This window comes from Podarcis erhardii (genome assembly GCF_964252035.2).
Source record: "Podarcis erhardii genome assembly, chromosome: 13".
Lineage (NCBI taxonomy): Eukaryota > Metazoa > Chordata > Lepidosauria > Squamata > Lacertidae > Podarcis > Podarcis erhardii.
Genome location: NC_138502.1, coordinates 48,279,216 through 48,303,711, shown reverse-complemented (window position 1 = coordinate 48,303,711; position 24,496 = coordinate 48,279,216). Strand labels below are relative to the sequence as shown.

Here is a 24,496-nt window from a genome sequence, read left to right as displayed (position 1 = left end):
AATGAGCTCTACGTGGGGCTGCCTTTGAAGGTGACTCGGAAACTACAACTAATCAAGAATGCAGCAGCTAGACTGGGGACTGGGAGTGGCTGCCAAGACCATATAACAGTCCTGAAAGACCTACATTGGCTCCCAGTATGTTTCTGAGCACAATTCAAAGTGCTGGTGCTGACCTTGAAAGCCCTAAACAGCCTCGGCCCAGTATACCTGAAGGAGCGTCTCCACCCCCATCGTTCAGCCCAGACACTGACGTTCGGCTTCTGGCGGTTCCCTCACTGCGAGATTTGAGGTTACAGGGAACCAGGCAGAGGGCCTTCTTGGCAGTGGCGCCCTCCCTGTGGAATGCCCTCCCACCAGATGTCAAGGAGATAAACAACTCTCTGACTTTCAGAAGATATCTGAAGGCAGCCCTATATAGGGAAGTTTTTAATGTTTGATGTTTTATAGTGTTTTTAATATTCTGTTGGGAGCCTCCTAGAGTGGCTGGGGAAACTCAGCCAGATGGGCAAGGTATAAGTATTATTATTATTATTATTATTATTATTATTATTATTATTTTATTTCCAGTCAGAAGAAGGGCGAGTGCCACCACCATTATATTACCCTCCATCATCCTGAGAAAAACCCTTAATCCTGATTTTATTTTATACCTTGGTAGATTTACAAAAAGAAAAAGAAACATACCAATAAATAAATTTTAGAAAGGGGCAAGGATACATGTGGACGCACAAAGCATTTTTTGTTTAAAAAAATCAAGACTCCTTGCACTTTGCTCCCCCTTTCTTCCTGCCCAAGTCACCCCTGTCCTCTGCCTGCTCCTCAGAGATGGAACATCACACAGGGCTGGTCCTTGTTGGTGGCAACATCTCTTCCTTCTTGCCCGCTCTCCAGCAGCTTGAGAGCCAGTGTGGTGTAGTGGTTAAGAGCGATAGTCTCGTAATCTGGGGAACCGGGTTCGCTTCCCCGCTCCTCCACATGCAGCTGCTGGGTGACCTTGGGCCAGTCACACTTCTTTGAAGTCTCTCAGCCCCACTCACCTCACAGAGTGTTTGTTGTGGGGGAGGAAGGGAAAGGAGAAGGTTAGCCACTTTGAGACTCCTTAAAGGGAGTGAAAGGCGGGATATCAAATCCAAACTCCTCCTCCTCCTCCTCCTCCTCCTCCTCTTCTTCTGCTTCTTTTGCTTCTTCAGCTTCTACAAGCTGCCTAAGGGAGGAGGCCAGCTAAGGGAGGCTAAGGGAGAAGCAATAGGAAGCTTCCTGACAGCTGCCACTACCGCCATCACTCGGGACAAGCATCCGCTCATCCTCCTCCCTGAGCTCGGCACTGGGGGCACTGGAAATAGATGCATTCTGGGATCAAATCAGAAGCTGGGGTGGCTTTCAGAATTCTGGGACTGTCCCTGGAAAATCAAGACACTTGGAGGGCGTTTTATAGGGTGGCAGGAGTATCAGATTGGATTTCTGGGTGCACCACACTCCCTGCCCCACTTCCAATTAACTGGCACCAATTGCTTTTTCTTTCCTTTCTGCAGCTGTCTCACTAATTTATTTTGTTAGTGTGGCTTAAGGCTTGCCCTGGGCTTTTCCCTAGGAAAACCCTCAGTTTAGCACTGAATGGGAACATATAGAGCTTTTGGGGGATCACCATTTGTTCTGATTTAGTGCTAAGGGTGGGTTTTTCCAGGGGAAAGCAGCGGGGCAAAGGCAGACCTGTGCCTGGAAAGCATGGGGCCTGCGTTTTCTGGGTATGGGGCAAGCAGAAGTATGGGCAAGCCCTTGCTTGAGATGTCATTCCGCAGTGTTCTTCAGCCTTGTGCTTGCCCTTGAAAGATACTAGGAGTCCTGTAGTGATTTCATGCTCTTTATTGCAGCTTGTAAAACAGGGATTGAATTGCCCCCCAAACCTCAGGCTTTTATATACATTATTTACACAATGAGTCCTGTCTGATTGGCTGATTCTGCTTCCCTCCTGGAGCCTGATTGGTCTTTTCCTGCAGGCCAATCAGTTGTTGCATTCTAGGATCCTACTTGCCTATTGTTCTAGGATCCAAGCTTAGTACATAACAGGCCTGAAAATGAATTGGGCCCTTAGGCATTCCATTTGACTGATGCTTTCAATTTCCACTGGGGATTATGGGGGTTGCAATTTCACGCTTATGCTCCCCGTGGGAAAAGCCGATGCCGATGTCACAATGCTGGCACTGCCTTCACTTTGCAAATAGTTAAGGGAAATAAGTGATTTTCAAAAGAGGAGGGAAATCCCCTCCCTGATCCCGACCGACTTTCTTTCTTTCTTTCTTTCTTTCTTTCTTTCTTTCTTTCTTTCTTTCTTTCTTTGCTACACTTCTGCTGTTTGTAAATTCTCCACATCTGTTTTGCTGTTTTGACAGTCATTTTTATTTTTCTTGATGCACTCCAACTCAAACGGTATCAGCTATTTGGGGGATCACCAAACAGATGTGTTGACAATGTGTAGTCAATCAGACTATTTAAATAAAAAATGTTTTCAGAATGAAGGCAATGCATCTTCTGCAGGTCACATGGAGAATCTTAGCCAATCAGGGATTGCAAATTCCAAGTACACTTGCAGCTCTTTTGAGATGATGATGATTATATCACTAAAAGTAGGGTAAAGGTAAAGGTACCCCTGACCGTTAGGTCCAGTCACGGACGACTCTGGAGTTGTGCGCTCATCTCACTCTATAGGCTAAGGGAGCCAGCGTTTGTCCGCAGACAGCTTCTGGGTCATGTGGCCAGCATGATTAAGTCACTTCTGGCAAACCAGAGCAGCACATGAAAACACTGTTTACCTTCCCGAAGGAGCAGTGCCTATTTATCTACTTGCACTTGGACATGCTTTTGAACTGCTAGGTGGGCAGGAGCTGGGACCTCACCCCATCATGGGGATTCGAACCGCCAACCTTCTGATCGGCAAGCCCTAGGCTCTGTGTGCACAGACCTCCTTTTGGTTCAGACCCATTGCTGAGGAAATGAATGCAGCACTCAGCAGAGCAAGCAGAGCCTATGCCAGGGGTCAGCAAACTTTTTCAGCAGGGGGCCAGTCCACTGTCCCTCAGACCTTATGGGGACGGACGGACTATATTTTGAAAAAAATAAATGAATGAATTCCTATGCTCCACAAATAACCCAGATATGCATTTTAAATAAGGACACATTCTACTCATGTAAAAACATGCTCATTCCCGAACTGTCCATGGGCCGGATTTAGAAGGCGATTGGGCCGGATCTGGCCCCCGGGCCTTAGTTTGCCTACCCATGGCCTATGGCAGTGGCTGTGTAGAGAAGACTCTGGCTGCTTTCCTTAGTACAATGGCATTATAAGCATGCCTTATTCTCATCTGTGAAATATGGGAAGGTGTTCAGTTAAAGACTGGGCAAAATACAAAAGGGAGGGTTGTAAATTTCCCCCCAACTGGAGGGGATGTATGGGTGGGTGGAGCCTGGAGATAGGCAAGGCTTGCCATTGGCTGCAGTCCTGATGCGATGGCAGCTCTTCATTTTACTTGGAAGAAAAACATTTGTGTGGCAGCTGCCAGTTCTACTCCCAAAATGCTCCAGACATACAATTTTCAGGGAGAACTCTAGAAAGAGGCAGTGGTGGCTGCCAGTCAGAGGCTGCTCAGTGGAGCTTTGTTGCTGCATGTCCATATATTAAGAGAAATGTACAGGAAGATGCATACATGTTTCTGCGCAGAGTTTTTAAATAAAGAGAATCACAAATTGATGCAGAAATGGGGTGTACTGACCTAAGGTTGGGAAAAATGAGAAACTGAAAGAAGCCAAAACTGACTGATTTGCCCATTCCTACGTGATGAGGCTGATCTTCACGTAGTGACTGCCCAATTCACTGGTTTCAGGCTTCTAGTCAGAATGTATTGAATTATATTGACAGTTTCTTTTCTAGCATGTAAACAAATGCATTATAATAACTATTGGTATTTGTTTTCCACCAAAATCCACCTTTCTATATCAGAAAAGTAAGGACACAATACATTTTTTTAAAAAAAGTTTGTGGAATCTGCATTTCAGATTTTGACCCAGTATTGTTCACTGGCAATAAAATAAAAATAAAATAAAATAAACAGCAAACAGCAAATCATAAAACCTGCCTTTAACTAGAATAATTGATCTAAGTGTGTGGAACACGAAAACTCCCAGAGCTTGTTAGTCTTTATGATGTTGTTATAATTAAAATGCATTATACAGGGGAAAAATAAATATTTTATAAACCATCAACTTTCATTTTGCTAAAAGGAAAAATTCAGTCACTGAAAGTATGTTGTTCTGGAATGCAGAATGGGGCATGACGCATGATGCCTTCTTATTCCTTCGTCTTACATTCCAAAAGTTCTTCACAACTTAATCATATAGGTTCATGCATTGGTACCTTCACAGAAGCTCATTTCAGGCTCAGGGGTCCAGCTCACAGTGGCGGCCTCAGCAGCAGGTTCCCCTAGGACTTCTTGGATCATTCTTTGTCTGGCACCTTCCCTTTGACCTTACCACCTTGGGTGACCCTGCTGGGAGTACAAGATTCCTGATGGCTTCACTTACAAGGGTCATAGGAATGTGCAAGCCCATTCACCGCAACAAGGTGGTGATCCAGCGAGTGAGAGAGGAGGAGGAGGAGGAGGAGGAGGAGGAGGAGGAGGAGGAGGAAGAAGAAGAAGAAGAAGAAGAAGAGGAAGAAAGAAAGAAAGAAAGAAAGAAGATGGGGTGCAGTATTCTATGATTATTTATTACTTATTCAGTTTCTACACTGCTCTTCACCTGAGGATCACAGAGTGGTTTGCAATATAAAAACACAAAAATACAGAACATGATAACAAACAAAACAAAACAATGCCTCCCCTACAGTTGAAAAAGGCATAGATCAGCCAAAGGCCTGGGAGAAAGGGACATTTTTTGCTCGGCACCAAAAGATGCATAATGAAGGCACCAGGTGAGACTTGTTGTGGAGGAGGCAGAAAAAGAAGGGCTCAAGATGATGATGGCAGGAACCAGGTCAGTTCCTATGGGGAGAGGCAGTCCTTGAAGTATTGCGGTTCTGAGTTGTCTGAGAGCCAGTGTGGTGTAGTGGTTAAGAGCAGTGGACTTGTAATCTGGTGAACAGGGTTCGCGTCTCCGCTCCTCCACATGCAGCTGCTGGGTGACCTTGGGCTAGTCACACTTCTCTGAAGTCTCTCAGCCCCACTCACCTCACAGAGTGTTTGTTGTGGGGGAGGAGGAGAAAGGAGATTGTGAGCCGCTTTGAGACTCCTTCGGGTAGTGATCAAGCGGAATATCAAATCCAAACTCTTTGAGGCTTTTTAGAACAAAACCAGCACTTTGAATTGGGCCCGGAAACTAACTGGAAGCCAGTGAAGTTGAGCCAGGATTGCTGTTATATGTTCAAACTGTCTTGCCCCAGGGAGCAACCTGTCTACTGAATTCTGCACCAGGTGAACTTTCTAAACCCTCTTCAGAGGCAAAAAGGTAAAAGACCCCTGAATGGTTAAGTCCAGTCAAAGGCGACTATATGGTTGCAGCTCTCATCTCGCTTCAGGCTGAGGAAACCAGCATTTGTCCACAGACAGCTTTCCAAGTTGTGGCCAGCATGACTAAACTGCTTCTGGCGCAACGGAACACCGTGACGGAAACCAGAGCGCACAGAAATGCTGTTTACCTTCCCGCTGCAGCAATACCTATTTATCTACTTGCACTGGTGTCCTTTTGAACTGCTAGGTTGGCAGGAGCTGGGACAGAGCAACGGGAGCTCACCCCATCGCGGGGATTCGAACCGCCGACCTTCTGATTGGCAAGCCCAAGAGGCTCAGTGGTTTAGGCCACAGCACCACCTGCGTCTTCAGAGGCAGCCCCATGTATAAGGTGTTGCAGTAATCCAACTAGGCACCCCACAGAACCAAGAGCATTCTGTAACTGGATGGGGAATTACAGCTGCAGATGCCTGCTGTGTTCTTGAGTCCACTGCCCAATCCACCAGATTCAGTTTCACATGCCTGTACCCAGAAATAAGTTCTGATTATGCTTATTAGCTATTTGGGACAGGGTGTCCCATGCAATGGGAAATGAGGCAAAATGTGTATCAACCGTTCTGAAGTTATAGCCTGGGGATATACTCAACCATTTTATTGTTCTAAAAATACACAGTGTAATCTTCCAGTGTAATCTCTCATGAGTATCTGTGATCCTGATAGTTTGTGTATGAAAAATTCTGTTTCAAATATTGTGCTTGCTTATTTATGAAACTAGTTGCTAAAAATGCCAAAGAATGCTTCATGCAATGATAAAATGGAGACAGTCTTTATTAATTCTAAGGGGCCTATGGCAATGCATACTTACATACAACACACAGTGGTACCTTGGTTCTCAAACTTAATCCGTTCTGGAAGTCCATTCCAAAACCAAAGCATTCCAAAATCAAAGCACACTTTCCCATAGAAAGTAATGCAAAATGGATTACTCTGTTCCACACTTTTAGAAACAACCCCTAAAACAGCAATTTAACATGAATTTTACTATCTAATGAGACCATTGATCCGTAAAATTAAAGCAATAATCAATGTACTGTATTCTAAAATAAATAAGACAGTATTGTAGATGATAAAAATAAAATTTATTTATTTTTCTTATCTACACTGATGATTGTCATTGTTTGGATGGGGGGCTTTTATCCATTTCTGCAGTCACACAATCAATCAATCAATCAATCAATCAGTAGCTGAACTGGGTTCCACACAGTCACAAAAACAAATTAACAGAAAAAGCCTCAAAAGCAAAAACGCAAAATAAATAGCAAAAACAAAAGCGCCAAACTTAATCCATTCTGGAAATCCATTTGACTTCTGAAATGCTCGAAAACCAAGGTGCAGTTTCTGATTAGTGCAGGCGCCCCAGAAACAATAGCCGACAGCCTCATTGGATGTTCGGCTTCCAAAAAATGTTCGAAAACCGGAACACTTACTTCCAGGTTTTCAGCATTTGAGAACCAAGGCATTTGAGAACCAAGGTACTACTGTATACATATACAGGGACCAAAATATATTGGGTGATTTTAATTGCACTCCTTTGTATATGAAGGGGGGAATGACATGAGAATCTACTGTTAGGCTTCAATAATTACACACACTCATGACACACACTACTTTACACTGCTAAAATGAAGGAAAATAACCAAGACTGGACTTCTGTGTGGAAGGACTATGAGTTTAGCTAATTTCTGGTACTAAAAACAAATTCTTTGGCTTAGAATGTGCTCTGAGACACCATGTTCTTTCATTCTAACTGTATATCCTTTGCAACTGGTTGTGGATGGTATATCTTAAGGTACTAGTTTTGTTTGTTTGTTTGTTTGTTTTTAAAAAGTAGATCTGAGAAGCCTGAACTCTTTCCATCCTTTGGAAGTATCACTTGACATAATCTGAAGATTGGCACATTTAGAATGGTGGGCAAGCCTTCTTTCCATTTGTCTGCAGGTGAGTTTCAATTCAAGTGCTGAAAAATCCCACTCACGTTTCCTAAGGGTGTTCTTTGGTGACCCCAGTTGTGTGATAGTAGCAGCTCTGTATCGAGAGGTAGGTTATTGGCTGTGTGAAACACTGATTCCTTTCCATTGCAATCCATCTTCCACCAAAGCCTACATTGTTCATCCTGTTGTCCATTGTGATGAAAGTATGTCCCCTACGCAAATCACCCCATTCATTTCAATGCCAAGGAAACTCAATGCAAACAGGAAACGTAACAAATGCTGTATTGTTTGTGAACTCAAAGCAACAGCAGCAACAAATATCAATTGTATTTGCTGGATTTATTTCTGTTCTGGACATAGAACATTTAAGCAAACATTGCCAATATCTTGCTCCCATTTCTGTTGTCTTTTGAATTCTCCAACATCCCTAGACAAAGGTCACCGTCAAACCAAGGACCTATAAGGCTGTGGCTCACCATCAAGACATAATCCCGATGATTTAGGACTGGTTTTCTGGCTCCAGTTGTTCCTGGTCCTACTGTTTTACCTCTCAACCCTTTGGTTTGTGCACGAGGCTGTGTTCCATGTGGCAAATCTACATTCTTCTTTTCCAGGGGGATGGGCATCATAACTAGTTTTAAAACTAGATCCAAAGGCATTACGCCTCCTAGCCGAAGGAGCAGATTAAAAGGGGATGAGTCAGATGCATCAATATTTCAGCTCACTTTGTCTCATGCGGTTGCTGAGAGAGAGAGAAGGAAGCGTGATGATGCATTGTATTAAAGTCAAGACTGGATGGAGTGGAGTAGAGAGGGATAGGGGGTTGTGCATCATGTACCCGGACTGAAGGTTTGGCCCAAGCAATTAATTAGACTATTGATGGATATTGGAGGACTTTTAACTATACATTTCATCATTAGCATGCTGGTATAGATTGCATCTTGACCTATGTGGCCAACTCAGACACAAAAAGAGATTAAGGAGCTCTGAGAAATGAGCGAGTAGGAATAAACAATGGCTGTTATGGATGGCATTTGTCCTTATCGTCAATGTGCAAGGACAGGCCTTGTGATCAGCAAGAGAGGATTCTCAGAAACATATTAATAGCAAAGGACAGATCCAGCAGATCTTGCCAGGGAATGACACTGCAAAGTATATGCATTCTTGGCTGCTCACAGAGCCTCCCCCTCCCCAGCCAAAACAGAGTCAAGGATTGGAAAGGGGCATCACAATCGCCACATCTCAACATTCTCTTGATCTTGAGGCCTTGTCAACAGGTAACACTGGGATGTGTTCAGAGATGTTCACTGGTTCACTGGCTGCCAGGCCAGGTTCAGAGTGTTGCTATTAGTATATAAAGCCCCTTACAACTTGGGAGCAGTTTTCCTATGAAATCAACTTACTCCACATTTTCCCACTCAACCACTTTGATTGGTAGAATTGGCATGAATACAGGTGCCACATAATACCTGTTCTGCAGTTCTAAGAATTTGATTATTTACACTTATTGTTTTTTCTCTCCCCCCCCCCCGGTGAAATTTTATTAAGGTCCCCCCCCCCATTAAGGCAATACAATTAAAAGCAAACTAATCTAAAGAAAAACAGGAAAAGGAAAAGGAAATGCAGTGTCCTCAACTAATACGCTTTGAAGCTCCCTGCCTATTGAGATTGAGATGGTGCCTTCATTGTACTCTGTTTGGCACCTGCTAAAAGCAATCCAGTTTGGACAAGCCTGCCCAGATGCTTAGATCTGTATTTTTCGCTCTATAGCACGTACCCAACCATAGGACGCACCTGGTTTTAGAGGGGGAGAACAAGAAAAAAAATTCTCCCTGTCTCTGCTCAGTGCCCCTTCAGCGAAGCGGCAGGAGAAATGGAGCCCTTCCATTTCTCCTCCCGATTGGCTGAAGGGGCGCTGCGCAGGTCTCCCTCTCTGCTGAAGCCAAAAGAGTCTTGCTCTCCCAGCTTCAGCAAAGGGAACCTGAAGCCTCCGGAGCACAGCGGGACCTCCCGCTGTGTTCTGGAGGCTTCAGACAGCTATCCCTGAAGCCTCTCGCTCTCCAGCCTTCAGCAAAAGCAACGCGTAGCCTCCGGAGCGCAGCAGGAGCGCTCCCTCTGCGCTTTGGAGGCTTCGTGTTGCTATCACTGAAGCCAAGGAGCCTGCATTCGCTCCATAGGACGCACACACATTTCCCCTTAATTTTTGGAGGGGAAAAAGTATGTCCTATAGAGCGAAAAATACAGAAATTCAACTTTTGTATGTTTTAAAGTAGTGCTGTAAATATTTCTTGATTTTACTGTTTTATCTTTTGTAATCTGCTTTGAAGTATTTTACAGCCGAGTGCTCTCTCTCTCCACACACACACACACAAACACTGTGTTACTGAGGTGCTACCTTAATTTATTCTAACAGGGAGTCTTAAGGTGGGCCTAATTTCTGGCTTCCCAGGTGATATGGAAGCACACTATTGTGGGGATCATTTCATCTCACATTTTACTTAGCTTAGGGATGAGGAGGCTTCATTCCCTCAAGAGGAATCTTCTGGAAGCAGCTCGCCAAGGGCGTGGTCAGAGGGAAGAGTAGGCAGATCAGTTGATGACTTGTACCTTTATATTGTAGGCTACATTCCAGCCACATAAAGATGAAAAAAGACCCATTCTCAGACTTTTCTAGTAAATGAGGCATCTTGGACTTTCAGCTTCCTAATGCATGTAAAATTTCCCAAGCAATTTTGACAATGAAAACAGATGAAGTCTTGATTCTGGCTGCTAGTGGAAGCCCAAAGTGCCCTTGATCAGCATCCAGAATTAAGACTTGATGCACTGTGGCATGGGTTAAATTTCCAAAGAGACCTTAAACTTTGAGACCTTAAAATTTGGAGATATAGATCCTGTTATAGAAACTGGGGTGTGGAAGTAGACTGTGTGCCGAGACACTTGTAACCCCTGGATCTAGCAAGTGTTAAAATATAAGCCATGCTTTCTTCCTTATGGGGCAATCACCTGGGTGATGGTCCATTAAGGGGAACAAAGGAAAGGGGCTCTGTGGGAGATGGCATATGGGTGGGGAGGTGGGACCCCTCCTTTGTTAGAACAATAGAGCCATCACTAAGATCAGAGAGTGAAGTCGTGTGACCTGGAAGGCAAAAGCAGCAATCTGGGAACTGAGAGAGACACAGCAATGCTTGGTTTCTGTTTGAATCCAGGGCTACACCTATGGGTGAAGAAAGGCCCTCTTGGGGTATTGATGCTGTGAACCCCTCCATTGTAGACTCAGGTTAGGAGCACAGGTGGCGCTGTGGTCTAAACCACTGAGCCTCCTGGGCTTGTTGATCAGAAGGTCAGTGGTTCGAATCCCTGTGATGGGGTGAGCTCCCGTTGCTCAGTCCCAGCTCCTGCAAACCTAGCAGTTCGAAAGCATGCCATTGGAAGTAGATAAATAGGTACCACTGTGGCGGGAAGGTAAGCAGCATTTCTGTGCACCCTGGCTTCCATCAAAGTGTCCTGTTGCGCCAGAAGCAGTTTAATCATGCTGGCCACATGACCCGGAAAGCTGTCTGAGGACAAACGCCAGCTGAAGCGAGATGAGCACTGCACCCCATAGTCGCCTTTGACTGGACTTAACTGTCCAGGGGTCCTTTACCTTTTTCAACTTTTTAGTCTCAGGTTGTATACATGTGTAAGCAAACCATATATCATAAAGACACCAGCAGGCTCCATTGCATGGACAGGCGGAGTCCCCAGATCCCACGCGGTCCCCCGTCATGTGGAATAATGACTCAAGACAACGTGCTATGGGATTAAATTGGCCACAACTTTATTAAATTTCAAATGGGGTAGACCTTGGCTCAGGCATTAGGCGTTCTCCCTCCCCAGTCCCCAGCCAGGGACCTAGGGAGCATCAGGGTTATCCAGTGTGTGGGGGGGGATGGGCCGGCTCTGGAGAACATATGTTCAAGCAGAGATAGCCGCCCCTGTTACGCCGCCGCAGGGGAGAGCAATGACGACCTTTCGGCATACGGTCAAAGCCTCCCTTCAGAAACCCCATTAATGGGGAACCCTGGTATCGCCGCCGCAAAGAGGAAGATGGACTAAAGGATTCCGCCCAAGGCCTGATACCGCCAAAGTTGTGACGTTTTGCTACGGGAAAGGCGAAACCTGCCAGTGCAGGGAAATTCCTTTCCGGCCCTTTAACAGCGACCTTAACGTAGCAGCGCCCGCATACCTGTGAAGAAAAGTTAACCTGCAAAACCTGTGAAGAAAAGTTAACCTGCAAAATAGGGTGGGAGAAGCTCTGGAGCCAAGTGAGGATTCCCAGGTAAGATCCTCCCTCTATTGTGTGGGCAGGTAATCCTTCCCCTACCTGGCCTGGTCTCCTTGGCAATGCTTCCCCCAGGTGGGATTGGACAACTGACTGAGGTAGGCGGAGACCTTCAGGTATCCCACCTGGGGGAAGGCAAAGCCAAGCCTATGCTGTTGGGGCCGCTCTAGATCTAGGGGCTGCACGCGTCCACGCAAAGGGCGCCCCCCGTTTTAAGTGGGGAGCGGTCATTGTGCCTCATTTCAAGAGGAAACATGAATGCTGGGTAAGCGTCAGGAACCCCTGAAATCTCACACCACTCAGAGATTGGAGTGGTGTGCAACCATGCAATCAGTTCTAACTTACCCCAAGGAGCATATATTAGGGTCATTTTTTATGCCTCACATAAGATGAATGTGCTTCTAAGTTATAATCGTATGTAGTCTAAAAACAGGAGGACATCCTGTCTAGCCTCTCTGAATGGAACCTCTTGAGAAGGGGGGCAATGACATCTGCAGAATATCTTGCCAAGCAACTGGCTCCCTGACTAATTTCCATGGGTAGAAATGTGAATAAACCCTCCCCAGCGAAAAGTTATAAGCATTACGTGAATTATTTCTTGCTATTCCCAACATTCCCTGAATATTTCATGTGAGCAGGAGCCCAGAATTCCAACTCAAAAGTTTCACGCAGCGCAAAAAAATTGAGGCATTCCATTAATAAAGGGGCCTTTTATCAATACATGTTGCACATGAATGTTGCCTCATTAAGGAAAGGATGGGAAGCAAGTCACCACCTCCTCTGCATTTTTGCTGCAATTCTATCCTGAATAATTCCAGTCACCCATATATATTTCTGCTTTCTGTCAGGCCAGGCAGTAAGAGAGTGTATTCCAAATGAGGTTTTTGCAATAAATGGGAGATTAATTTGATGATCCAGATGATACAATGTGAGCCAAAGGTGAAAAGAAGTGCTCCATTAGCAGGCCTTGAGTCTCCAGCGGGGGTTGAGAAATTGCCGCTGATGAATTAATGAATGCAAATCACTGGATCTTACACCTTTTACATAATGATCCATACAAGGTGGTGTCCTCACTCATAAAACAATGCATTGCAAAAGGAAAGAGTGTTTGGCACTCATGCGAGCAATGTAAGAAATAAGTAACAAAAACAGGATCAAAAGAGCACGCGAGAAAAATTCTAACAGAGTGCATAACAAAAACTAGATGACCTTCATCTAGATACGTTGGGCAAGACATACACTCTACACACACACACGAACAAACACAAACACACATTTTCAAAACTAAGGTTTATCAATGTTTGCCTTCTTCATCATGAGGTCTGTGATAAGGATAAGTTACAGATTAAAAAGGCATACCATTTAATTAAAAAATATAAAGAATCTAATCCACTATATACTCCAACATTGTTTATTTGTGTATGTTTATTATGTTTTGTAAATTCAACCACGTTTTATCAATTCAGGGAGTTGTGGCATTGATTTTTCATAGTATCCAGGTTAGAGAGAGTTTAGGAGGAGACTGAGATCACCTGAAGTTAAACACATTTTGGTTTCCAGTTTAATAGCTGCTGCAAAGAAAATGGGGGTCTAGGAAATCTGTTTGACTATACAGTGGTGCCTCACAAGACGAAATTAATCCGTTCCGCGAGTCTCTTTGTCGAGCGGTTTTTTCGTCTCGCAAAGCAATCCCATTGACGGCTTAGCGGATTAGCGCTATTAGAGGCTTTTAGCGGCTTATCGGCTTATCGGATCAGCTGATAAGCCGCTTAGCAGCTTAGAAAAAGGGGGGGGAGGAAAAAACCCCCGCAGGAACTCGCAAGACATTTTCGTCTTGCGAAGCAAGCCCATAGGGAAATTCAGTTTGCGAAGCGCCTCCAAAACAAAAAACCCTTTCGTCTAGCGGGTTTTCCGTCTTGCGAGGCGTTCGTCTTGCGGGGCACCACTGTATCTGCTTGGAACTTAAAACTAGAAATTGTTATTGGAAGGATAAGACTTAGAAATTGACTTCAATTTAGCAGGGCTAAACATAAATAAATCACAAAAATCAACTAATAATCTAAGAACAATAAACCCAGATAGAAGCAACAAAAATAAGGCTTCTCCACGTAAAACTCCTCAGCTCAACAGGTCAGATCGTAGAATCTTAGAAATGTAGAGTTGGAAGGGCCCTTAAGGGTCATCTAGTCCAACCCCCTGCAATGCAGGAATCTCAACTAAAGCATCCGTGACAGATGGCATCCAACTTCTGCTGGAAGGAGAGTCCACAGATGCCTGATATATACAGTGGTACCTCAGGTTACAGACACTTCAGGTTACATACGCTTCAGGTTACAGATTCTGCTAACCCAGAAATAGTACCTCGGGTTAAGAACTTTGCTTCAGGAGGAGAACAGAAATCGTGCTCTGGCGGCATGGTAGCAGCAGGAGGCCCCCATTAGCTAAAGTGGTGCTTCAGGTGAAGAACAGTTTCAGGTTAAGAACGGACCTCCAGAACGAATTAAGTTCTTAACCCGAGGTACCACTGTACATTCTGAGGTGAAAAAAGGATCAAGAAAGGGTGCCAAAAGCCTTCCAAGGCAAAATACCCCATAAATTAGGCTGCAACCACAGCAAAGGCCACAGACAGAACATAGAGAAGGCCTTTCGCAGCAGTTCTCAGGGAGCAGACAGGCTAGTATGAGTGAAATCATAGATAGCTCGGACCCAACTCAATTAGGAGTTAAAAGTAACTACCAACCAGTGCCACTACTGCTAGATTGGAGCAATGTGCTCCCATAGGTGGCATTATGCAACATTCTGGATGCTTCCCCACACAGAGGGAGAGATAGCTCACTCGGTAGAGCATGAGACTCTTAATCTCAGCATCTTGAGTTCAAGCCACTTGTTGGGTCTTCGATTTCTGCACTAGATGATCCTTGTGGTCACTTACAACTCTACAATTTTGTTCTGTTGTCAAGTATTACAACCTGGATGCACCTGAAACATGTATCACCACCAGGGCCGTCATAAGCATATCTGGCACCATGGTGCAATGCTCCCTCTGGCGCCCCACCCTCATTTCCCAGAGGTTCTTTTAGGGAGGGCAGCACTTCCAGCGGGGCTGGAGGAGGCTGAACACAATGCCTCCCAGCTCAGGTGGCCACTTTGTGCCGCGGTGGTCATGGCAGACAGAGGTGGTGCCGTGGTGGCCACGCCATGGCGGAAGCGGGCTGGTGCCAGGAGGCACCATGTCCAGCCTCCACCTCTTCCCTGGCACCCTCCAGAACTTGGTACCCCAGCACCCCGTGCCACTAGTCTCTATGGGTAAGATGCCCTAGATCACCACGGTCTGTTCAGACTTTATCAAGAATGAGTGCAGCACACTTCCGGTTTTACTGCTCCCCATGACGGACGCTCTCCGCGGGTGCTCTGTGCAGGAGTGATTGTTGGAGGGATTGGGGGGGGGGCAACGTGGAGGCTATGTGAAATATCCAGTGGCATCGGAAAGGGACCCTCGGTATTCTACGTCTTCACAGGCAAAAGGGCAGAGAGACCCAGATGCGAGGAAACGAACTTCCCTCCACGTTGTTGTTGTTGTTTAGTCGTTTAGTCGTGTCCGACTCTTCGTGACCCCATGGACCAGAGCACGCCAGGCACTTCTGTCTTCCACTGCCTCCCGGAGTTTGGTCAGACTCATGTTTGTAGCTTCGAAGACACTATCCAACCATCTCGTCCTCTGTCGTCCCCTTCTCCTTGTGCCCTCCATCTTTCCCAACATCAGGGTCTTTTCCAGGGAGTCTTCTCTTCTCATGAGGTGGCCAAAGTATTGGAGCCTCAGCTTCACGATCTGTCCTTCCAGTGAGCACTCAGGGCTGATTTCCTTAAGAATGGATTGGTTTGTTCTTCTGGCAGTCCATGGGACTCTCAAGAGTCTCCTCCAGCACCATAATTCAAAAGAATCAATTCTTCGGTGATCTGCCTTCTTTATGGTCCAGCTCTCACTTCCATACATCACTACTGGGAAAACCATAGCTTTTACTATACGGACCTTTGTTGGCAAGGTGATGTCTCTACTTTTTAAGATGCTGTCTAGGTTTGTCATTGCTTTCCTCCCAAGAAGGAGGCGTCTCTTAATTTCGTGGCTGCTGTCACCATCTGCAGTGATCATGGAGCCCAAGAAAGTAAAATCTCTCACTGCCTCCATTTCTTCTCCTTCTATTTGCCAGGAGGTGATGGGACCAGTGGCCATGATCTTCGTTTTTTTGATGTTGAGCTTCAGACCATATTTTGCGCTCTCCTCTTTCACCCTCAATAAAAGGTTCTTTAATTCCTCCTCACTTTCTGCCATCAATGTTTTGTCATCTTACATTCCAGGTTCCTATGCAATATTTTTCTTTACAGCATTGGACTTTCCTTTCGCTTCCAGGCATATCCGCAACTGAACGTCCTTTCGGCTTTAGCCCAGCCGCTTCATCAGCTCTGGATCTACTTGTACTTGTCCTCCACTCTTCCCCAGTAGCATGTTGGAAGCCTTCCGACCTGAGAGGCTCATCTTCCAGCGTCATAACTTTTATATGCCTGTTGTCTTTGTCCATGGAGTTTTCTTGGCAGGGATACTGGAGTGGCTTGCCGGTTCCTCCTCCAGGTGGATCACGTTTGGTCAAAACTCTCCACTATGACCTGTTCATCTTGGGTGCCCTGCTCGGCATAGTTCATAGCTTCTCTGAGTTCTTCAAGCCCCTTCGCCACGGCAAGGCAGTGATCCATGAAGGGGACTTCCCTCCACAAGAAGCCTCAAATTCCGAGACAGTGAGCAGCAGTAAAGTCTCCAGCTAGCTTTACCCCTTAATTTCTACTAATCAGATTTAAAATCAAGGGGGAAATGTGAGACTAAAACCCCACCTACTAGACTCTGGAGAGTAAAACTCAGAGGGCACAAGGAAAGAGGAGACCCTAAGACTTTAAAGAAAGTACCGCTGCTGCAATCTTTGTCCTCCCCCCTTTCTCAAACCGCAACAGGGAAACTGAGAACTATATAAGCAAAGGTTTGAAACAGCATAGTAGTTGATTATTGGACTGTATTATATATCATACCGCTAAAAGGGGGCAGAGAAAGAAGAAAGGAAAGGACTGAATGGTGGAAATCCAATGCAGAGGACAAAGTTAATGATAAAGGAAAAAAACAACATATACATGGAACTTTGAAAGAATACCAGAACCTTAGAACTGAGATTTTTAAAAGTGACTCAAATCTTTACCTGGGGCAGTCACAAAAAGGAAGTAACTAGCAGCAGTCGTGAAAATGAAGTCACAAGCCACAGTCACAAGTCAGTCCCATAAAACGAAGAGCAAGTCACAGTATAAAAAATAAATAAAATGAAAAAGCCACACAAACAAAAATGCAAAAACTAGCAAAAACAAATGTTCCAAATGTCACCTCTGTGTTGCGGGGTCCTCGGGACTCAACAGCCAACAGATTCAACAGAAAGCCTCTTTTTAGCAGTGGCGGACTCAATTTACAAATAGAACACACTCAACAGGAAGCGGAACATGTTCTGCTTCCAAGGCAAAGTTCACAAACCAAAACACCTACTTCTGGGTTTGCAGCGTTCTTATTCCATGTTGTTCATAAACTAAGCTGTTCTTAAACCAAGGTACCACTGTATAGATCCTTTTAGTTTTCATTGTGTGGGGTACCTTTCAAACCAAATACATTTTAAAACTTTAATGCATGGCTTTGAGGACAGTACTAGAATATTTCTGACACTAAAGGAAAAGGGAGCTCAAAAATTATTATCGCATTAGCAATGACACCAAGATGCCTTTAAATCATGATGTAGTTCTGAGACCAAGGAGAAGAGTTGGTGGAAGAAGACTGGAAGAAATTTAAAGACTATTTACAGAAACACTGCAAAATTATTGAATGTTAGTGATGTTGGAATGAAAGGAAGTGGATTTAGCAATAAGGCAAAAGGAATATGTAAAAATGGATTGATACTAGATGAAAATTTGAAGTTATAATATGTGAAGATAAGAAATTAAGGGTAAACAAAGAGGGTATGGATTTGCTGAACTAATTATTAAATGGAATACAAAAAAGGGAGGTGTGAGGAAGTCATGAAAATAAGTAAATGAGTGGTAAGGTAAGAGAAAGAGGGATCTATTTTTAACGGTTTTTATTTTTATTTATTATTTTTTTCTTTTCTGGTTTTGCATTTTTTTGTATTTTTTTACTATTTCTGTAACCTTTTTTCTTGTTGAAAATTTTTAATAAATATCATTTAAAAAAAAATTAAATCATGATGTAGAATACAGTTATCCAACAGATCTGAAATTTATGCCTACGAGCATCAACAATGTATATTTACAACATGGATTAAATTAAATTACTATAACCCAATGTCATTGTTTCAGTGAATGGAAGCAGCTCAGAGGTATTTTATCTGAAAAGAGGAACAAGACAGCTTGCCCTTTAAGTTCATTACGGCTTGCATTATCTGTTGCACTCCTTGCAGAAGCCATTGGATCTCAGACCCAGAGAACACATTTGATGTGGTAGTCGAGATAACTGAAGAATTTAGTAAAGTATCAGGTTAGAGGATTAACCATATAAAATCAGAATCATTAGCCTTTAGCATAGATAAATTATCCATTGGAAAATTTGTAAATATATCTTGGAAAATCTCCCCAGTTAAATACTTGGGTATATGGATAATACTGGACTCACTAGCAAAAATTTCAAAATATGATCATGATAAATTATTAGCAGAAGCTAAAGAGCTAAAGCTAAAGAGAAACTAGGGATGTGGGTGGCGCTGTGGGTTAAACCACAGAGCCTAGGACTTTCCGATCAGAAGGCTGGCGGTTCAAATCCCCACGACGGGGTGAGCTCCCGTTGCTCGGTCCCTGCTCCTGCCAACCTAGCAGTTCAAAAGCATGTCAAAGTGCAAGTAGATAAATAGGTACTGCTCCAGCGGGAAGGTAAACGGCGTTTCCGTGTGCTGCTCTGGTTCGCCAGAAGCAGCTTAGTCATGCTGGCCACATGAGCCGGAAGCTGTACGCCGGCTCCCTCGGCCAATAAAGTGAGATGAGTGCTGCAACCCCAGAGTCGGTCACGACTGGACCTAATGGTCAGGGGTCTCTTTACCTTTAAAGGGAAACTAAAGCAATGGTCACAGCTGCAGACATCATGGTTTAGAAAAACATCAGTCCTGAAAAGGGTGCTGCTAAGATCTTGTTCTTAAATTTACCATTGAAGGTTCCTAGACCGTTGGCTATATATATATTTCTTTGTTTCTTTGGCAGTAGAAAAGGCTGAGAGCAGTTTTAAGAACCTTATTCAATAGTTTAAACCAAGGCAGCCATATTTCCCTCAGTTAATAAATATTATGATGGTGCTATGCTAACCTATCTAAGAAATTGGTTTCATCCAGACAGATCCATAATTCTTGAGCAGGAGACTCTATCAACAAACTTAAAAAATAGTTTATGGGATTATACTAGATCTGATAGAGAGACTAAACTCTTGTCCTTCTGCTATATTTGATATCCGACATAAATATAAACAAAAAAAATTGGCCCAGGACTATTACCACTCACAGCTCCATGTTATAATAAAGAGATGGAGAAAACTTTCAGGAAATTTATGGAAAATGTGTGGCTTTACTGAAGTGAAAAACTATTTATGGATGGCACCTTTAAGACCTATTAAGTGATAAAAGTAGAGATACAACAGCACTGAACACAGCTTTCCAATATCTGCAGTTCTGAAATATTGTTAATAAACTGGCTAACAAATACAGACCTTTTCAAGTATCTACTAAATTTGGAAACTTAACGTCAAATGAACATTCAGTAAAATTTCAATAAAATAATTGACTCAGGCTTATTTCACATATACAACCATTACATAATTCTAAGTTTAATTGAGGAAGTGATTTTGCCAAATTCCTCTTTCGTAGGAATGTGCCAACCGCAAGATTGTTTGGTCACATAAATCAGAAATTGTCCCAAAGCAGAAACAAAGTCAGAGGGGTCTGCATCACCCCTGGCGGAATGTATTTTATGAATGTATTTTATGAGTCAGGATTTTTCCAGAAATGGCAATGAACACGACTCTTAAGACCATAGATCCTTGCTTGAAAGATCACTAGAGAGTGGCAACCAACAGAAAGAGAATTAATTGTTGAGAATTACGATGGTGCCATGGTAATAACATCACTCTCACCATCAAGATATACAGTGGTGCCCCGCAAGACGAATGCCTCACAAGACGGAAAACCCGCTAGACGAAAGGGTTTTCCGTTTTGGAGGTGCTTCGCAAAACAAATTTCCTATGGGCTTGCCGAGTCAGTTCAAGTTAGTTTTATTGCGGCAAAAGCCAGCGACACAGAACACCACAAGATCAAACAAAAGGAAATCAACAAGCTAAGCCGCTTATCAGCTGATCCGCTAAGCCGCTAAGCCGCTTAACAGCTGATCCACTAAGCCGCTTATCAGCTGATCCGCTAAGCCGCTAAGCCGCTTAACAGCTGATCCGCTAAGCCGCTGATCCGCTAAGCCGCTAAGCCGCTAATAGCGCTAAGCCGCTAATAGGGTTGCTTCGCAAGACGAAAAAACTGCAAGACGAAGAGACTCGCGGAACGGATTCTTTTCGTCTTGCGCGAGGCACCACTGTACAACTGAATTACTTGGCTGGATAAAAACTCCTCCTTGACAGCAAAAGTATGAAAACAGGCCTTTAATATATCTACAAGTCCTACAATATCGGACCTCAAGTTCGTCCTTCATTTAGTACTGACAACAACTGTTTTGCACAAGGGTTGTGTTCCTCCTTCACCCCATTACTTCCCACCTTCTTTTCCAGCAACTTCCAGGTTGTGGTAGTGCCCTTGTGCAGAAAAGCGGTCTTTGCCTGTGTATGGATGTGATGGGGGCTGTCTTTGGAGTAGAATTAATCAGGACCACCTGCTTCCAATGAGCCGAGCGTTACTCCTGTATCTTACATACAAATGACTGTGAAGTATGGCATCCCAGTCTAGGACCAGTATTCCCAAATCGCGCATGTGTTCATCTTCCACTGGAAAGCAGAACATAAACTCTGTACTAAATGCTGTTGTCCTGGAAATAAATTCCGCAGAGGTTTTGCAGGTCAGAAGAATTAATTCCACATTCTATGTCAATTACTGAGGAAATTAGTTTTTAAGAGATTATAGGACTCTTCAGCAATCATCATACAGGATCCTCATGATTCCTCTCAGTTGCATTAATTTTAGCTGGCTTAATAATTTATTCAAGCACAACAGAGGAAGGCATCTTCTCACTAAGCAATGAAAGCAATATTATTGATCGTGTCCTAATTCCTACACATCTGGTCCAGCATCATTGCGTATATTGCTCTCCTTCAACACTCATTTAAAGCTCCAAACAGTTCCAGTTTGCACAACACCTCTCCCCTTTTATAAGAAAGAAGAAGAAGAGGAATGGGAACCAGACAGCTCTGCTGTTGGGGTTTCGAATGGCAGTGTCCAGTTTACATAATCTCCCATAAAAGGAATAGTACCACTCCAAGTATACGTGTTCGGTGAACCACCATGTGTTTCAGAGCTTGACACAAAGCAGGGATCAAATCAATCACCATTAAAAGTATATGAATTTAAGCCAAGGCTCATCGTACTTGTGATGGACAGAGGGTATGAGACAGAAAGAATAAGATGCTCCATTTTTGCCTTTGCCCTGGCCATGTTTCAATATATGTGCTTCCAGACAAACCCATTTAAGCACCTAACTTTGGTCAGTGATTGACACCTGCTCCTCTGAAGAAGATAAAGGATGATAAGACACAGTGATGGCCTGGAGCGGACCAAATGGGGGAGGAAACCACTTCAATGCCTGGGGGGTTCTGTGTGGATATAGGAAATGCCAGATCTGTATGTTGCGGGTGCTTTGGTTGGAGAGAGGCCTCAGATGCTAATTGCAGGGTCCTGGGGGACACGGGTGGCGCTGTGGTCTAAACCACTGAGCCTCTTGGGCTTGCTGATCAGAAGGTCAGTGGTTCAAATCCCCACAAAGGGGTGAGCTCCTGTTGCTCTGTCCCAACTTCTGCCAACCTAGCAGTTCAAAAGCACGGCTGTGCAAGTAGATAAATAAGTACCGCTGTGGTGGGAAGGTAAACGGCATTTCCGTGTGCTCTGGTTTCCATCATGGTGTTCTGTTGCACCAGAAGCGGTTTAGTCCTGCTGGCCACATGATCCGGAAAGCTGTCTGAGGACAAACTCCAGCACCCTTGGCCTGAAAGTGAGATGAGTGCCGCAACCCCATAGTCACCTTTGACTGGACTTAACTGTCCAGGGGTCCTTTACCTTTACTGGGTCAGTTTCATATGAGGAGTGGCAGACCTTGAGGCATTGTGGTCCTGAACTGTTTAAGACTTTACAGAACTGTATTCAGAGGCAGCCCCATGTATAAAGCATTGCAGTAATTTAACCTCGAGGTTGCCACAGCATAGACAACAGGAATTTGGCTATCCCTTCCAGAGAGTGGCAAAGCTGGGCCACCAGCTGAAGCTGATGGAAAGCAGTCTGCACCACTGAGGCCACCTGAGCCTCAAGCAACAGCAAAGGATCCAGGAGTACCCCAAGCTTCCTGCTCCTTCAGAGGGAGTGTAACCCCATGAAGAGCAGGCAACCTCCTATCCATCTGGACTAGGGAGCCACCAGCTAACAGAACCTCAGTTTTATCTGGATTCAGCTTCACCTTGTTGTCATCGTGTTTTTTTAATTACTTTATGCAACTACTTTATTTTGTCCCTATGCAGATTTGTATTTCAACAAAGGCCTATCTTTCCACATGGAGCCTCCATCCTTTTCTTTCGATTTACTAGGAGGAGTACCTCCAGTCTAGGAACCCCTTTTCAATTTATCCAACATCTCCACCAACCTAATGCTCATCCAGATCTTCTGGGCCGCTGCAAGAAGTAACCTGTACATTTTGGATTTCATATGTCTTTGTCCCAATCCTAGCCCCACCCCACGAAAAAAAGAGAAAAGGAGCTGGAGGGGGTCAGAAAATCTTTGACCAATGCAGTTTCTGAATCCTGGATTTTAAACAACTGCCTTTCTTTTAGCAGGAGTTCACTGATGCCTCTTAATAACTGCAACCTAGCCAGCATCAGATAGCAAGCATGTTGTTTCAGAAAAGATTATGTAAAATCCCTTGCAAAGCTCTGAAATAATTCAGTTTACACCTATGGCAGCAAATTAACATGCCGTCAGAGACGCTGTCATGGAGGTAGCTGTTGCTATCAAAACAAATTTGCATTAATTTATTTGAATGCTGACGATAAACCTTGACAATCTGGGTTGGTAGCTGTTTTGCTGCTAAATCAAATCAGTGGAACCGGAATACATCAACCACTTACTGCTGTACACAAAACTAAATCAAGGTGCCATTGATCAACAAGCCTAAGGGTAGCCATGATCTTAAAAACCTTCAGCTACATTTCAACGTCAGTAGATCTGTTCCCCTTAAGCTTACTGATAGTAGCTCATGAATGCCCACGAGAAAATATCATTAAGCTACAAAAAAAGGGAGGAATGTCAGGCATGATACATCCATTCCTGTAGGTGCAGTTCTGAGCCAATGAAGAGTCCTCAAACGACCCTTTCCCAATTGCCTTAGCTGTTCCTTGTCACTTTGGATTATTCAGCGGTGCCCAGTTATTTGTATGGAAAAACCAACCAGTGGTGGCAGTAACTCCCAACCATTCTAGGTTCTTATCAACCGGTCTTCCTAACACAAAGAAACAAATTAACAGAGAAGAAGAAAGGAAATTCACAACAGATCAGCCAGGATACAGTGGATTGGAAAAGAAAATCTCCAAGCCAGATGTGACGTGGAAGCAGCACTTGCACTCATTCCTAATTTTGTTCATGAGGGTTACCAACACGAACAAGTATTGATGAAACACAGTATGAAAGGGAGTCTTGAAGCCATATTGGGCACAATCACACCAAAATTTATTCTTCCACACACACAAGTGGCTGCATACACACTGGTTTTCTAGAACTGTCATTGGAATTTTTGCGATCGATGTCCCCACGATCTGCCAAGGCTATAATAAAAACTAGGTTGTGGGACATTGAACGCCAGGAACTCACAGCAGCAGCAGAGAAAACATATTCCCCTCTTAACTTTCAACTTTCTTGGGCACATGAAATTAACCACAATTATCTTGAATTTTTGCTTAATCCTCAAGAAAGAAGGGCATTTTCACCGGCCAGGTTTAATTCAAATCCTTCAAACTTCCTATGGGGAAGTTTCTTGGGAATGGTGGAAGGAGAAAGAATTTGCCCATGTGAAGACCATCAGTTGGAACCTCTTACACATATGGTTCTTAAATGCAAACTATATGTTGATCTCCGCTAGCAGTTCCTAGATCAATTCTGCATCCCCAAATGGAAACCAGAGTTAGAGGTCATACATTTTCTATTACAGTGGTACCTTAGGTTACATACGCTTCAGGTTACAGACTCTGCTAACCCAGAAATATTATATCGGGTGAAGAACTTTGCTTCAGGATGAGAACAGAAATCGTGCAGCAGCGGTGCAGCGGCAGCGGGAGGCCCTATTAGCTAAAGTGGTGCTTCAGGTTAAGAACAGTTTCAGGTTAAGAACAGACCTCCAGAACGAATTAAGTTCTTAAC

General features: G+C 44.1%; 1 long non-coding RNA gene across 1 annotated transcript in view; it reads left to right on the top strand.

Moving 5' to 3' along the window:
• Positions 1-23,842, top strand: part of LOC309327245 — a 48,136-nt gene extending 24,294 nt beyond the window's left edge. Inside the window, exons 2-3 of the long non-coding RNA XR_014150472.1 lie at positions 7,387-7,465; positions 22,328-23,842. This is a non-coding gene — a long non-coding RNA (uncharacterized lncRNA). The remainder of the gene's footprint in view (positions 1-7,386; positions 7,466-22,327) is intronic.
• The last annotated feature ends 654 nt before the right edge of the window (positions 23,843-24,496 follow it).